Source organism: Grampus griseus (assembly GCF_964374135.1).
Source record: "Grampus griseus genome assembly, chromosome: 12".
Classification (NCBI taxonomy): Eukaryota; Metazoa; Chordata; class Mammalia; order Artiodactyla; family Delphinidae; genus Grampus; species Grampus griseus.
Genome location: NC_139006.1, coordinates 46,714,712 through 46,728,030, shown reverse-complemented (window position 1 = coordinate 46,728,030; position 13,319 = coordinate 46,714,712). Strand labels below are relative to the sequence as shown.

At 40.0% G+C, this 13,319-nt stretch overlaps 1 long non-coding RNA gene across 1 annotated transcript in view; it reads left to right on the top strand.

Moving 5' to 3' along the window:
- The window catches only part of LOC309830764, a 234,804-nt gene extending 224,757 nt beyond the window's left edge, over positions 1–10,047 (top strand). The window contains exon 4 of the long non-coding RNA XR_014297534.1: positions 10,010–10,047. This is a non-coding gene — a long non-coding RNA (uncharacterized lncRNA). The remainder of the gene's footprint in view (positions 1–10,009) is intronic.
- Positions 10,048–13,319: the final 3,272 nt, after the last annotated feature.

The following is a 13,319-nucleotide window of genomic DNA, read 5'->3' as shown; positions in this document are numbered from 1 at the left end:
TTTTAGGATATTTCCATTTAAAAAGCAAATGATCACAGCAAACAGACCTATCAGAAACTCAATTTCAGGAAGGTAGTTCTATTTTTAGTTTTTAAGGAACCTCCATACTGTTCTCCATAGTGGCTGTATCAATTTACATTCCCACCCACAAGGCAAGAGGGTTCCCTTTTCTCCACAACCTCTCCAGAATTTACTGTTTGTAGATTTTTTTATGATGGTCATTCTGACCAGAGTGAGGTGATACCTCATTGTAGTTTTGATTTGCATTCTCTAATGATTAGTGATGTTGAGCATCCTTTGTTGGCAATCTGTATATCTTCTTTGGAAAAATGTCTATTAGATCTTCTGCACATTTTTGGATTGGGTTGTTTGTTTTCTTAATACTGATCTGCATGACCTGCTTGTATATTTTCGAGATTAGTCCTTTGTCAGTTGCTTCGATTGCAAATATTTTCTCCCATTCTGAAGGGTGTCTTTCATCTTGTTTATGGTTTCCTTTGTTGTGCAAAAGCTTTTAAGTTTCATTACATCCTATTTGTTTATTTTTGTTTTTATTTCCATTCCTCTAGGACGTGGAACAAAAAGGGTCTTGCTGTGATTTATGTCAAAGAGTGTTCTTCCTATGTTTTCCTCTGAGTGTATTATAGTGTCTGGCCTTACATTTAGGTCTTTAATCCATTTTGAGTTTATTTTTGTGTATGGTATTAGGGAGTGTTCTAATTTCATTCTTTTATATGTAGCTGTCTAGTTTTCCCAGCACCACTTATTGAAGAGGCTATCTTTTCTCCATTGTATATTCTTGCCTCCTTTACCAAAGATAAGGTAACCATATGCACGTGGGTTTATCTCTGAGCTTTCTATCCTGTTCCATTGATCTATATTTCTGTTTTTGTTCCAGTACCATACTGTCTTGATTGCTGTAGCTTTGTAGTATGGTCTGAAAACAGGGAACCTGATTCCTCCAACTCCGTTTTTCTTTCTCAAGATTGCTTGAGCTATTCGGAGTTTTTTGTGTTTCCATACAAATTGTGAAATTTTTTGTTCTAGTTCTGTGAAAAATGCCATTGGTAGTTTGATGTGCTGTAGGATTCTGTTTGCTGGTATTTTGCTGAGGATTTTTGCATCTATGTTCATCAGTGATATTGGCCTGTAGTTTTCTTTCTTTGTGACAGCTTTGTTGGTTTTGGTATCAGGGTGATGGTGGTCTCACAGAATGTGTTTGGGAGTTTTCCTCCCTCTACTATATTTCAGAAGAGTTTGAGAAAGATAGGTGATATGTCTTCTCTAAATGTTGATAGAATTCGCCTGTGAAGCCATCTGGTCCTGGGCTTTTGTTTGTTGGAAGATTTTTAATCACAGTTTCAATTTCAGTGCTTGTGATTGGTCTGTTTATATATTCGATTTCTTCCTGGTTCAGTCTTGGGAAGTTGTGTTTTTCTAAGAATTTGTCCATTTCTTCCAGGTTATCCACTTTATTGGCATAGAGTTTCTTGTAGTAATCTCTCATGATCCTTTGTATTTCTACAGTGTCCTTTGTTACTTCTCCTTTTTCATTTCTAATTCTGTTGATTTGTCTTCTCCCTTTTTTTCTTGATGAGTCTGGCTAATGGTTTATCAATTTTGTTTATCTTCTCAAAGAACCATATTTTAGTTTTATTGATCTTTGTTATTGTTCCTTCATTTCTTTTTCAATTATTTCTGATCTGATCTTTATGATTTCTTTCCTTCTGCTAACTTTGGGGGTTTTTTGTTCTTCTTTCTGTAATTGCTTTAGGTGTAAGGTTAGGTTGTTTATTTGGGATATTTCTTGTTTCTTGAGGTAAGATTGTATTGCTATAAACTTCCCTCTTAGAACTGCTTTTGCTACATCCCATAGGTTTTGGGTTGTTATGATTTCATTGTCATTTGTTTCTAGGTATTTTTTATTTCCTCTTTGATTTCTTCAGTGATCTCTTGGTTATTTAGTAGTGTATTGTTTAGCCTCCATGTGTTTGTATTTTTTAGTTTTTTTCCTGTAATTGATAACTAGTTTCATAGCTGTCATATCAGTTGATATGATTTCAATTTTCTTAAATTTACCAAGGCTTGATTTGTGATCCAACATATGATCTATCCTGGAGAATGTTCCATCAGCACTTGAGAAGAATGTGTATTCTGTTGTTTTGGAATGGAATGTCCTATAAATATCAGTTAAGTCCATCATCTTTAATGTGTCATTTAAAGCTTGTGTTTCCTTATTTGTTTTCATTTTGGATGATCTGTCCATTGGTGAAAGTTGGGTGTTAAAGTCCCCTACTATGATTGTGTTACTGTCGATTTCCCCTTTTATGGCTGTTAGTATTTGCCGTATGTACTGAAGTGCTCCTGTGTTGGGTGCATAAATATTTACAATTGTTATATCTTCTTCTTGGATTGATCCCTCTATCATTATGTAGTGTCCTTCTTTGTTTCTTGTAATAGTCTTTGTTTTAAAGTCTATTTTGTCTGATATGAGAATTGCTACTCCAGCTTTCTTTTGATTTCCATTTGCATGGAATATCTTTTTCAATCCCCTCACTTTCAGTCTGTATGTGTCCATAGGCCTGAAGTGGGTCTCTTGTAGACAGCATATATATGGGACTTGTTTTTGTATCCATTTAGCCAGTCTATGTCTTTTGATTGGAGCATTTTATCCATTTACATTTAAGGTAATTATCGATATGTATGTTCCTCTTACCAGTTTCTTAATTCTTTTGAGTTTGTTTTGGTAGGTCTTTTCCTTGTCTTGTGTTTCCTGCCTAGAGAAGTTCCTTTAGCATTTGTTGTGAAGCTGGTTTGGTGGTGCTGAATTCTCTTAGCTTTTGCTTGTGTGTAAAGTTTTTAATTTCTCCATCGAATCTGAATGAGATCCTTGCTGGGAAAAGTAATCTTCGTTGTAGGTTTTTCCCTTTCATCATTTTTAATATGTCCTGCCACTCTCTTCCAGCTTGCAGAGTTTCTGCTGAAAGGTCAGCTGTTAACGTTATGGGGATCCCCTTGTATGTTATTTGTTGCTTTTCCCTTGCTGCTTTTAATATTTTTTGGTTGTATTTAATTTTTGATAGTTTGATTAATACGTGTCTTGGTATGTTTCTCCTTGGATTTATCCTGTATGGGACTCTCTGAGCTTCCTGGACTTGATTAACTCTTTCCTTTCCCATGTTAGGGTAGTTTTCAACTATAATTTCTTCAAATATTTTCTCAGACCCTTTCTTTTTCTTCTGGGACCCCTAGAATTTGAATGTTGGTGCATTTAATATTGTCCTAGAGGTCTCTGAGACTGTCCTCAATTCATTTCATTCTCTTTTCTTTATTCTGCTCTGGGGTAGTAATTTCCACTAATTTATCTTCCAGGTCACTTACCTGATCTTCTGCTTCAGTTATTCTGCTATTGATTCTTTTTTTTTTTGTTTAACATCTTTATTAGAGTATAATTGCTTTACAATGGTATGTTAGTTTCTGCTTTATAACAAAGTAAATCAGTTATACATATACATATATCCACATATCTCCTCCCTCTTTCATTGCCCTCACACCACCCCTATCCCACCTCTCTAGGTGGTCACAAAGCACCGAGCTGATCTCCCTGTGCTATGCGGCTGCTTCCCAATAGCTATCTATTTTACATTTGGTAGTGTATATATGTCCATGCCACTCTCTTACTCCATCCCAGCTTACCCTTCCCCCTCCTCCTGTCCTCAAGTTCATTCTCTATGTCTGCTTCTTTATTCCTGTCCTGCCCCTTGGTTCTTCAGAACCTTTTTTTTTTTTTTTTTTTGGATTCCATATATATGTGTTAGCATACGGTATTTATTTTTCTCTTTCTGACTTACTTCACTCTGTATAACAGTCTCTAGGCCCATCCATCCACCTCACTACAAATAAGTAAATTTTGTTTCTTTTTATGGCTGAGTAATATTCATTGTATATATGTGCTCTGCTATTGATTCTTTCTAGAGAATTTTGAATTTCATTTATTGTATTGTTCATCAGTGTTTGTTTGCTCTTTAGTTCTTCTAGGTCCTTGTTAAATGTTTCTTGTATTTTCTCCATTCATTTCTAAGATTTTGGATCATCTTTACTATCATAACTCTGAATTCTTTTTCAGGTAGACTGACTATTTCCTCATCATTTGTTTGGTCTGGTGGGTTGTTACCTTGCTCCTTCGTCCACTGCATATTTCTCTGTCTTCTCATTTTGCTTAACTTACTGTGTCTTGGGTCTCCTTTTCGCAGGCTGCAGTTTCGTACTTCCCATTGTTTTTGGTGTCTGCCCCTAGTGGGTATGGTTGGTTCAGTGGTGTGTGTAGGCATCCTGGTGGAGGGGACTGGTGCCTGTGTTCTGGTGGATGAGGCTGCATCTTGTCTTTCTGGTGGGCATCCAGTGGTGTGTTTTTGGGGTGTCTGTGAACTTATTATGATTTTAAGTAGCTTCTCTGCTAATGGGTGGGGGTGTGTTCCTGTCTTGCTAGTTGTTTGGTATGGGGCATCCAGCACTGGAGCTTGCTGGCCGTTGGGTGCAGCTGGGTCTTAGTGTTGAGATGGAGATCTCTGGGAGAGCTTTTGCCAATTGATATTATGTGAGGCCACGATGTGTCTGGTGGTCCAACGTCCTGAACTCGACTCTCCCACCTCAGAGGCTCAGGCCTGACACCAGGCTGGAGCACCAAGACCCTGGCAGCCACACAGGTCAGAAGAAAAGGGAGCGAATAAGAAACGTAAAAAATAAATAAATAGTAATATTATTAAAATTTTTAAAAGTAATAATAAAAAAAGAGCAACCAAACCAATAAACAAATCCACCAATGATAACAAGCGCTAAAAACTATACTAAGATAAACATAAAAATCAGAAACAAGTCAATCTCAGACAGCAAACCCCAAGTCCACTATTGCTCCCAAAGTCCACAGCCTCAATTTTGGGTTGATTCATTGTCTATTCAGGTATTCCACAGATGCAGCATACCTCAACTTGATTGTGGGGATTTAACCCACTGCTCCTGAGGCTGCACAGAGAAATTTCCCTTTCTCTTCTTTGTTTGCACAGCTCCTGGGGTTCAGCTTTGGTTTTGGCCCCGCCTCTGCGTGTAGGTTGCCCTCAGGCATCTGTTGCTGCCCAGAGAGGAAGGGGTTAAAGCAGCAGCCGATTAGGGCGCTCTGGCTCACTCATGCTGGGGCGCGGGGTGGGGTGGTGGTGGTGGCGGTGGTGTGCTGTGGCGGGGAGTGAGGGATACGGTAGTTATAACTGGAATGCGCGGCAAGCCTGCAGTGGCAGAGTCTGGCATGACATTGCAACAGCCTAAGGCATGCCGTGTGTTCTCCCAGGGAAGTTGTCCCTGGATCACGGGACCCTGGCAGTGGCAGGCTGCACAGGCTCCAGCGGGGTTGTGGATAGAGACCTGTGCTTGCACACAGGATTCTTGGTGGCTGCAACAGCAGCGTTAGAGTTTCATGCCCATCTCTGGGGTCCAAGGTGATAGCCATGGCTTGCGCCAGTCTCGGGAACTCGTTTAGGCGGTGCTCTGCCTTCTGTGGGCAGACAGGGAAAGAATCCCCTCTCCTCACGCACCCCAAAACAATGGTCTCTTGCCTCTTCGGCAGGTCCAGACTTTTCCCCGGACTCCCTCCCGGCTAGCCATGGCACACTAGCCCCTTTCAGGCTGTGTTCACACTGCCAACCCCAGTCCTCTCCCTGGGGTCTAACCTCCGAAGCCCGAGCCTCAGCTTCCAGCTCCCGCCTGTCCCAGCGGGTGAGCAGACAAGTCTCTCGGGCTGGTGAGTGCCGGTCGGCACCGATCCTCTGTGCAGGAATCTCTCCGCTTTGCCCTCCGCACCCCTGTTGCTGCGCTCTCCTCCGTGGCGCCGAAGCTCCCCCCTCCGCCACCCGCAGTCTCCGCCCGCAAAGGGGCTTCCTCCTTCACAGCTCCCTCCCACTGGTGCAGGTCCCGTCCCTATTCTTTTGTCTCTGTTTTTTCTTTTGCCCTACCCAGGTACGTGGGGAGTTTCTTGCCTTTTGGGAGGTCTGAGGTCTTCAGCCAGCATTCAGTAAGTGTTCTATAGGAGCAGTTCCACGTGCAGATGTATTTGTGGGGAGGAAGGTGATCTCCACTTCCTACTCCTCTGCTATCTTGAAGGTCCCGTGGCAGCATCTTTTACAGTAAACTCCAGCCAGTAGAGGACAACCACTGTCCGTCTCAAAGATGCCAGTATCCCTGCACCAGTGCATTCCGTATTTCCTTATTTAAGTAATGTCATCTAGGCTTTCTCAAGAACATAATCAGATGATGTGTTCTACCATCTCACATAATAAATTTATTAAAATATTCACACCTCCCAAACCATCTAACCCCCGAGCTTCAACATTGCCACTTCATTTACATGTCCAAATTCCGAGGAATATTTTCAGCAGCACATTAGGAATGGCTCCAAGTTTTCTTGCTGACATTAAATCCTTAGTTACAAAGAATGCTCTCATATCAAGTAATTCTTCCTTAACCAGCTTTATATTCTACCCTCTAAAGCCCAACACGAAATCCTACCTGTGTTCTCAGAGTTCCTGGCAGTACAAACAGACAAGCTCTTTCAGTTCCTTTGGTGTATAAACTATTTCTCTCCAGAGCAGAGATTGTATTTCTCCATAAAGCTTCATGAGACCTGTGATACTTAATCTTATGTGTCAACTTGGCTAGGCTACGGTGTCAGTCTGACAAACACCAGTCTAGATGTTGTTGTGAAGGTATATTTTAGTTGTAAATTGTCAATAGACTTTAAGCAAAGCACATTACACTCCACAATATGGGTGAACCTCATCTGGTCAATTGAAGGCCTTAAGAGCAAAGACAAAATTTCCCTGAAATGGAAGGAATTCTCCTCAAGACTGCAACATAAAAAACCCCGCCTGTTTCTAGACTGTTCTTCTGCAGAATTTGGACTCAAGACAACATGAACCCTTACCTAAATTTGCAGTTTGCTGGCCTGCCCTATAGATTTCAAAATTGGCAGACTCCACAATCACCTGGGCCAATTCCTTAAAATAAATCTGTTTTTCTCTTTCAATCCGCAGACACACACACACACATTATTGGCTACATATTTTTTCTGTTGGTTCTGATTCTCTAAAGAACTCTAACACCAGACCCAACTTTGATTATAGGTCTGCAGGCAATGAGAAGAGAATGGGTAGATTTTGAAAGAGAATTCTTGTTCCCAGGAAGGAACATTCATCTTAAATGTTTGTCTTCTAAGGCTACTTCCAATTGTCTTGGCTTGGGTTGTTCCAGAAGCAGAGCCTGAGGTAACATAGAGCCTTGAGTGCATGTCGTTTATTTGGGAAGCAACTCCCAACAGAGTAAAGGGCAGGGGAGAGAAAAATGGGGGAGGGAATAGCCAATACATGGGTACATTACTTAGTTGGTCACCACCGTAGGTGACTTGCGCTCAGTCCCATGTCAACATCTGAGAAGCCTTATGAAACATCCCCCAGAACTTTCTGGCCAGAGAATGAAAGGGAGAATTACTTATTCACTGGTTTGCATCCCCCATTGTTCAAGATCGTGCTGCGTATTGTGCATACAGGGGCACCATGTGTATTTAGTACTCCCATAATGAACCTTGAAGCTTGTCACTCAGAACCACTTGAGGGGTGAAATAATAAACTCAAACATTCTGTTCTCTGACCATAACCAATCTTCTGGAATTCAATCCTCTCACTTTCTTTTATTTTACCAGCTTTCCAACTCCTAATCTTTGATTCTTACATTTTGTCCCATTCACAGTGCTCTACTGGTTTCAAGTAGGTTCAAGTCCTGTCTCTACCACTTGCTAGCTCTCTGATCTTAAACTCTCCAGGCCTCAGTTTTCTTGTCTATAAAATGGGATAATAACAGTACCAACTTTATATAGTTGTTATGAGCATGGTTTGAGATAATGCACGTAGAGCATTTGACAGTGTCTGATACATAGAAACCAGTCAATAAATGATCGCTGTTATGACTATGATGGTAATTATAATAACGATGCCAGCTCAGGTACTACAGTTCATCACTTCATTTACTCTCTTACCTTTTGACCCTTGGGTTTCTGCTGGTCCTGACCAATAAACTTCAAACTTGAATTTATGGTCTCTTCATCTCAGTTGAACTGTTCAAGCATAATTACCAAGAAAGGAAGGTTAGGGCCCATACCTTATTCATGTTCCCAAGCTTTAGCTAGAGTAACTCTACTATTTTTCTACACAGTGGTTATTACAAAGGCTTACCATTTGCCACTGACTTCCGTTGCTATCTCACTGTTTTTGGAGTGATGTCTTTGCTTATTCTGAGCAGAAATATAAATCAAGACAAGGAATACCTCAAAACCATCCTCTATGGCATCTTTATCCATTCTCTCCTCCTTTCCTTGTCTCTCAGAAGACACTCTGCATCATTATCTAAACCTAAGAATTCAACATTTGTCCTTGCTTCATTGATCAACAAACCTATTGTTACCTAGACGTGCAGGTCAGCATGTGAGACCCTGCCCCCAAAGAGCTCTGTAACCGACTGACTACCTGGCTTTTGATCTTTGCTCTGCCACTTTCTAGTAGTGTAACATCTGGGGAGTCATTTGACTCCTGGAAGTCTCAGCTTAACCTCAGTTAAAATGGAAAGTAATAATACTTATCACATTTGGTGGTTGCGAGGATCAGCTGATGTCTATAAAGTGCTCAGAACAGGACCTAGAACATTATAAGAGTTTTATTGGAAATAGCTGTTATTCTTCTTGATGTAGCGGATACATCTGTTCAGAGTGTTAATGGGAGGCAAAGCAAAAGGGAGGGATCCCGTCTCCCCGCCTTCTGGCATCCTGAGCTAGGAGATTAGATCCCCTCTCCCAGGGATTTGATATTTGAGCAAGGGAAGCAAAGGCTAAGAAGATCTTCCTGGCTGTATCAGGGGCTAACCCTATGAGGGCGGCAATGTCGTGTCCTGTCACTGCAGGTGACATCCTAGGTAGAAGCGTCCTGTGACAGGGCCTTCACTGTGTTTTCTTATGGTGAAGTCTCCTTGGCGCCTCCCAATTTTCTGAGCCTGATTCATCAGCTTTTGTGTTGATTCTGTGATGTATCTCTTATCACTTCATTAAACTCCTTGTCTGTGATGTTAACTCATGTTCATTTCTCTTGTCTGGAGCCAGGAATCCTGACAACACTGCTGAATCTTAAAACTCTCTCTTCCCTGGGAAAGACATCTTTCCTTTATTCCTACCTGAATGCTCCTCGGATTCACATTTCCCTGATTTTTTGTCCAAATTTTTGACTCTATATATTCTCTGTTCCCTTCTGTATTTTCTTTTTCTCTCATTCAGTCAGTACACTTTCTCTGATTGAGCTCATCCATTTCAGGGTAACTTCAGTTTTAATGTAAATGGTTCCTACATCTATCTTTCCACTTAAGCCTTCAGTCCTAAATTCCAAATGCAATTTTTGACTTCCTACTTAGGATATGACCTGGATAGACTGACTATAACATCTTCCACACCTGAATCAGCTCATGTCCCTGTACTCTCTCAGTAAGTAATACATAAGCCAAAACAATGCGACAATCGTCTTTGACTCTTCCCTTTCCTCCTGTTCTCTTCTCCTGTTGCTACTGCTTTATTTGTGATCTCTCTTCATTAGAATGAACAAGTGCAAGCAGTTCTAAACTTGTACCTTTCTAAATGCAAATCTGATATTTGTCCCCTGCTCAACAGTTTCAGACAGTTCTCTGTTTTCCTCATGTCACACAAGGTAATTCTAGTCAAATTATTTCAGTTCAAAACTACTCTACTCAAGGACCGTTTTGGACGCCTCACTATGAGGTATGAAGTACCAGAAATGTAAAGACACATACAAATGGTTCCTTACTCTTAGAGAGCCCAGATTCTACTGGGAGAGATAAATGCAATGCATGGGACACATCTAATGTTCCACTTGAGATCTCTCAACCTCACCCAGATCTGTTTCTCTCCCAGATCTGCATGGTTCCTGGTTGACTGAACACAGACACACAGAGAGCCTCTTGCCATTTCCCTTCCATATCGTCATCACACAGGTTTGGAGTGACAGTAAGTCCTGAATAAATTATTGTTCAGAAAATGTCATCTAAATTTTATAATATTTAAAACACACTGGCATTAATTGTAAGCAAAACCTGAGTAAGAACAACTCCATGTTGTGCATGGAGGGTAACTGGGGACTTATAACATATTGTTATATTGTTTTTAATAGACTTCTAGCTTAGGAGGCATCATTTTAAAGGAAATTCTCTCAACAAATCCAGCAGCTACTTTATTAGAATGATTACATTAAATAAATATCCTAAGAACATTGTTTGACTCTATTTATTAATGCGATTCCACTTAAGTTAGTAAGCTGAAACTAAAGTTTAATATCCTCAGTAAAATAAAGTCAAATGATTTTTATTAAAATGTTCTCTCTCATATAAATGAAGAGGTAAAAAAATGAAAACAAAAGTAGAAACTGCAACAGTATATCAGGATGCTGTTTGCTGTGAAATGTACTTACTTTTTAGGATCATCTATGAATATTTGATAAAGACATCAAAATGTCTTGACCATTTTACTTAAGTACTAACAATTCAAATAATGCAAGACATTTTTGTCTATATTTATTGGCTTGGTGATTGATTTTTGAAATCTTTTATTGTAAGACAAATTTACAAAGTGTTACGCACTTTTTATTTACAAGTGTTATGCAGATAATACAGAGAGTCCTCATATATCCTGTACCTAGCTTTCCCTTACAGTAACATCTAACAAAACTATAGAACCATTATCAAAACTAAGAACTTTATCTTGGTACAATAATATTAACTAGATTACAGAATTCATGGGGGTGGTTTCCACCAGTTTCTTTACTAGTGTCCCTTTTCTGTTCCAGGATCCAATTTAAGAAACAATGTTTCATTTAGTTGTCTTACCACCTGACTCCTCTAATCTGTAACAGTTCCTCAGTCTTCCTTCCTCTTTCATTGCCTTAACATTTTGAGGAATACCTGTCAACTATATTTTAGAATGTTCCTCAATTTAAGTTTATCTGCTATTTTCTCATGATTAGACTGAGGTTCTGCATTTTTTGAAGGATGCCACAGAGGTGATATTCCTTTCTCAGTACATTGTATCAAGAAGCTACATGGGGGCTTCCCTGGTGACGCTATAGTTGAGAGTCTGCCTGCCGATGTAGGGGACACGGGTTCGAGCCCTGGTCTGGGAATATCCCACATGCCACAGAGCAACTAAGCCCGTGCACTACAACTACTGAGCCTGCGCGTCTGGAGCCTGTGCTCCGCAACAAAAGAGGCCGCGATAGTGAGAGGCCTGTGCACCGCGATGAAGAGTGGCCCCCGCTTGCCGCAACTAGAGAAAGCCCTCGCACAGAAATGAAGACCCAACACAGCCATAAATAAATAAATAAAATTTTAAAAAAGAAGCTACATGGAGCCGATATATATTATTGATGATGTTAATCTTGGTTGTTGTGTGATTAAGGTGGTCTCTGCTAGGATTCTTTATTATAAAGTCATAATTTTTCTTTTTTTTTTTTTTTTGCGGTACGCGGGCCTCTCACTGCTGTGGCCTCTCCCGTTGAGGAGCACAGGCTCGGGACGCGCAGGCTCAGCGGCCATGGCTCACGGGCCCAGCCGCTCCGCGGCATGTGGGATCCTCCCGGACCGGGGCACGAACCCGTGTCCCCTGCATCGGCAGGCAGACTCTCAACCACTGCGCCACCAGGGAAGCCCATAATTTTTCTTTTTTATAAAAACTTTCATCCATACGCTTTAGCATCCATGGGTGGATCTCGCCTGTGGCAGTTACTGTTGTAATAATTGAAAAGTGATTTTCTATTTCCTTCTTTCCCTCCACATTTATTAGTAGGAGTTCATCTGTAAAACAAGAATTGTCTATTTACCCCCATTTATATATTTGTCCAGTTATTTATATCAGTATAGGCTTGTAATATTTATTTTATTCTTTGGGTTGTAGTCCAATAATGTGATTATTTTGTTGCTTGGACTGTTCTAAGGTTGGTCTTTGGGAGCTCTTCCAGGTTGGCTCCTATGCCGCTTTGACCTGCCACCATCCCATTTTCTTTTCTAAACATTTCCTTACTTTCAGCATCTTGAGATCTGACATCTGACATTGACATCTATGCTCATCTTGAATTTTTCCTGCCCAGACCTGCAATCAATCAGTTTTCTAGGATTTCTGGATCTTTTTATTAGAAATTTAGAAATCAAGATCTAGGCACTGGGTGTGCTCATTGCTATTGGGTCATCAAGTTTACAGAAAAAAACCCAGAGGCATACAAAAGAGATGAAACTGACAAAGGAAATTCCCATGATACTATTGAAGAGAAGTCTCAGGATATCAGCTGTGCTGAAGGCCTAAAACTCTGCAAGGCCAGTTGGGGCAGGATGGAGGTATTCAGGAAGAATGCCTGCAGATATAAATAGAACTGAGCTACTACCTGGTATGTCTGAGCTCGTTGGTAGTCATAATAATGTGGAATTGAACATTAATTTAGTCAAAGTTTATGAAGGAAGTTGGCTGGGAGGTAGAGAATTGTGGATGGCTGGGGGGGATGTAAGAGGTAAACACATATTTTCTATAGCAGAAAGTCAATAAATAATAGTCTGAATTTGGAAAATAATTTCTGTATAAGCACATTATTTAGCAATGCGGTAGCAAATAGCAGAAGAAGTAGTTTTAAAAGTTGAATGTAGTTACTTTTAAGGAGTAAGTATTGGGATTTGGGAGGAGAAAGGCAATAAACTATTATATTTTTAGCCAGTATATTTGAATTTACATACCTTCTTGTTATAAATAAAAAATTAAATTTAAAAAAGGGAAAAAAACATGCCCACAAAAATTACAATGGATAAAGATTTATGGAACTGCCTCTGTTCTAGGTGAAATAAATTTTAAAAGACCCACACCTAGAAATATATTGGCAGAATTTTTCTACTTCAGGAACAAAATGCACCCTAAAAGAGTACAGGCAGAAATATAAGAATTAGCAGAAAATGAAACAAAATAAGTTTTAGGGAAAATAAACTAAAATGTGACCAAGAATATTATACCCTAACAAATTGTCTGCCTTGTGTGAAATCAATGGAAATTCAATTTCGAATATTTCCAAGTTCACAAAACATGTACCTAGCCTGAAAAAAAATTATTTTTATATTTAATCCAGTTGACAGCAAATTTCACAGATTAAACAACTTATTTGCAGAGAAGTGTTTTAACTCAAAGTACACAAGTA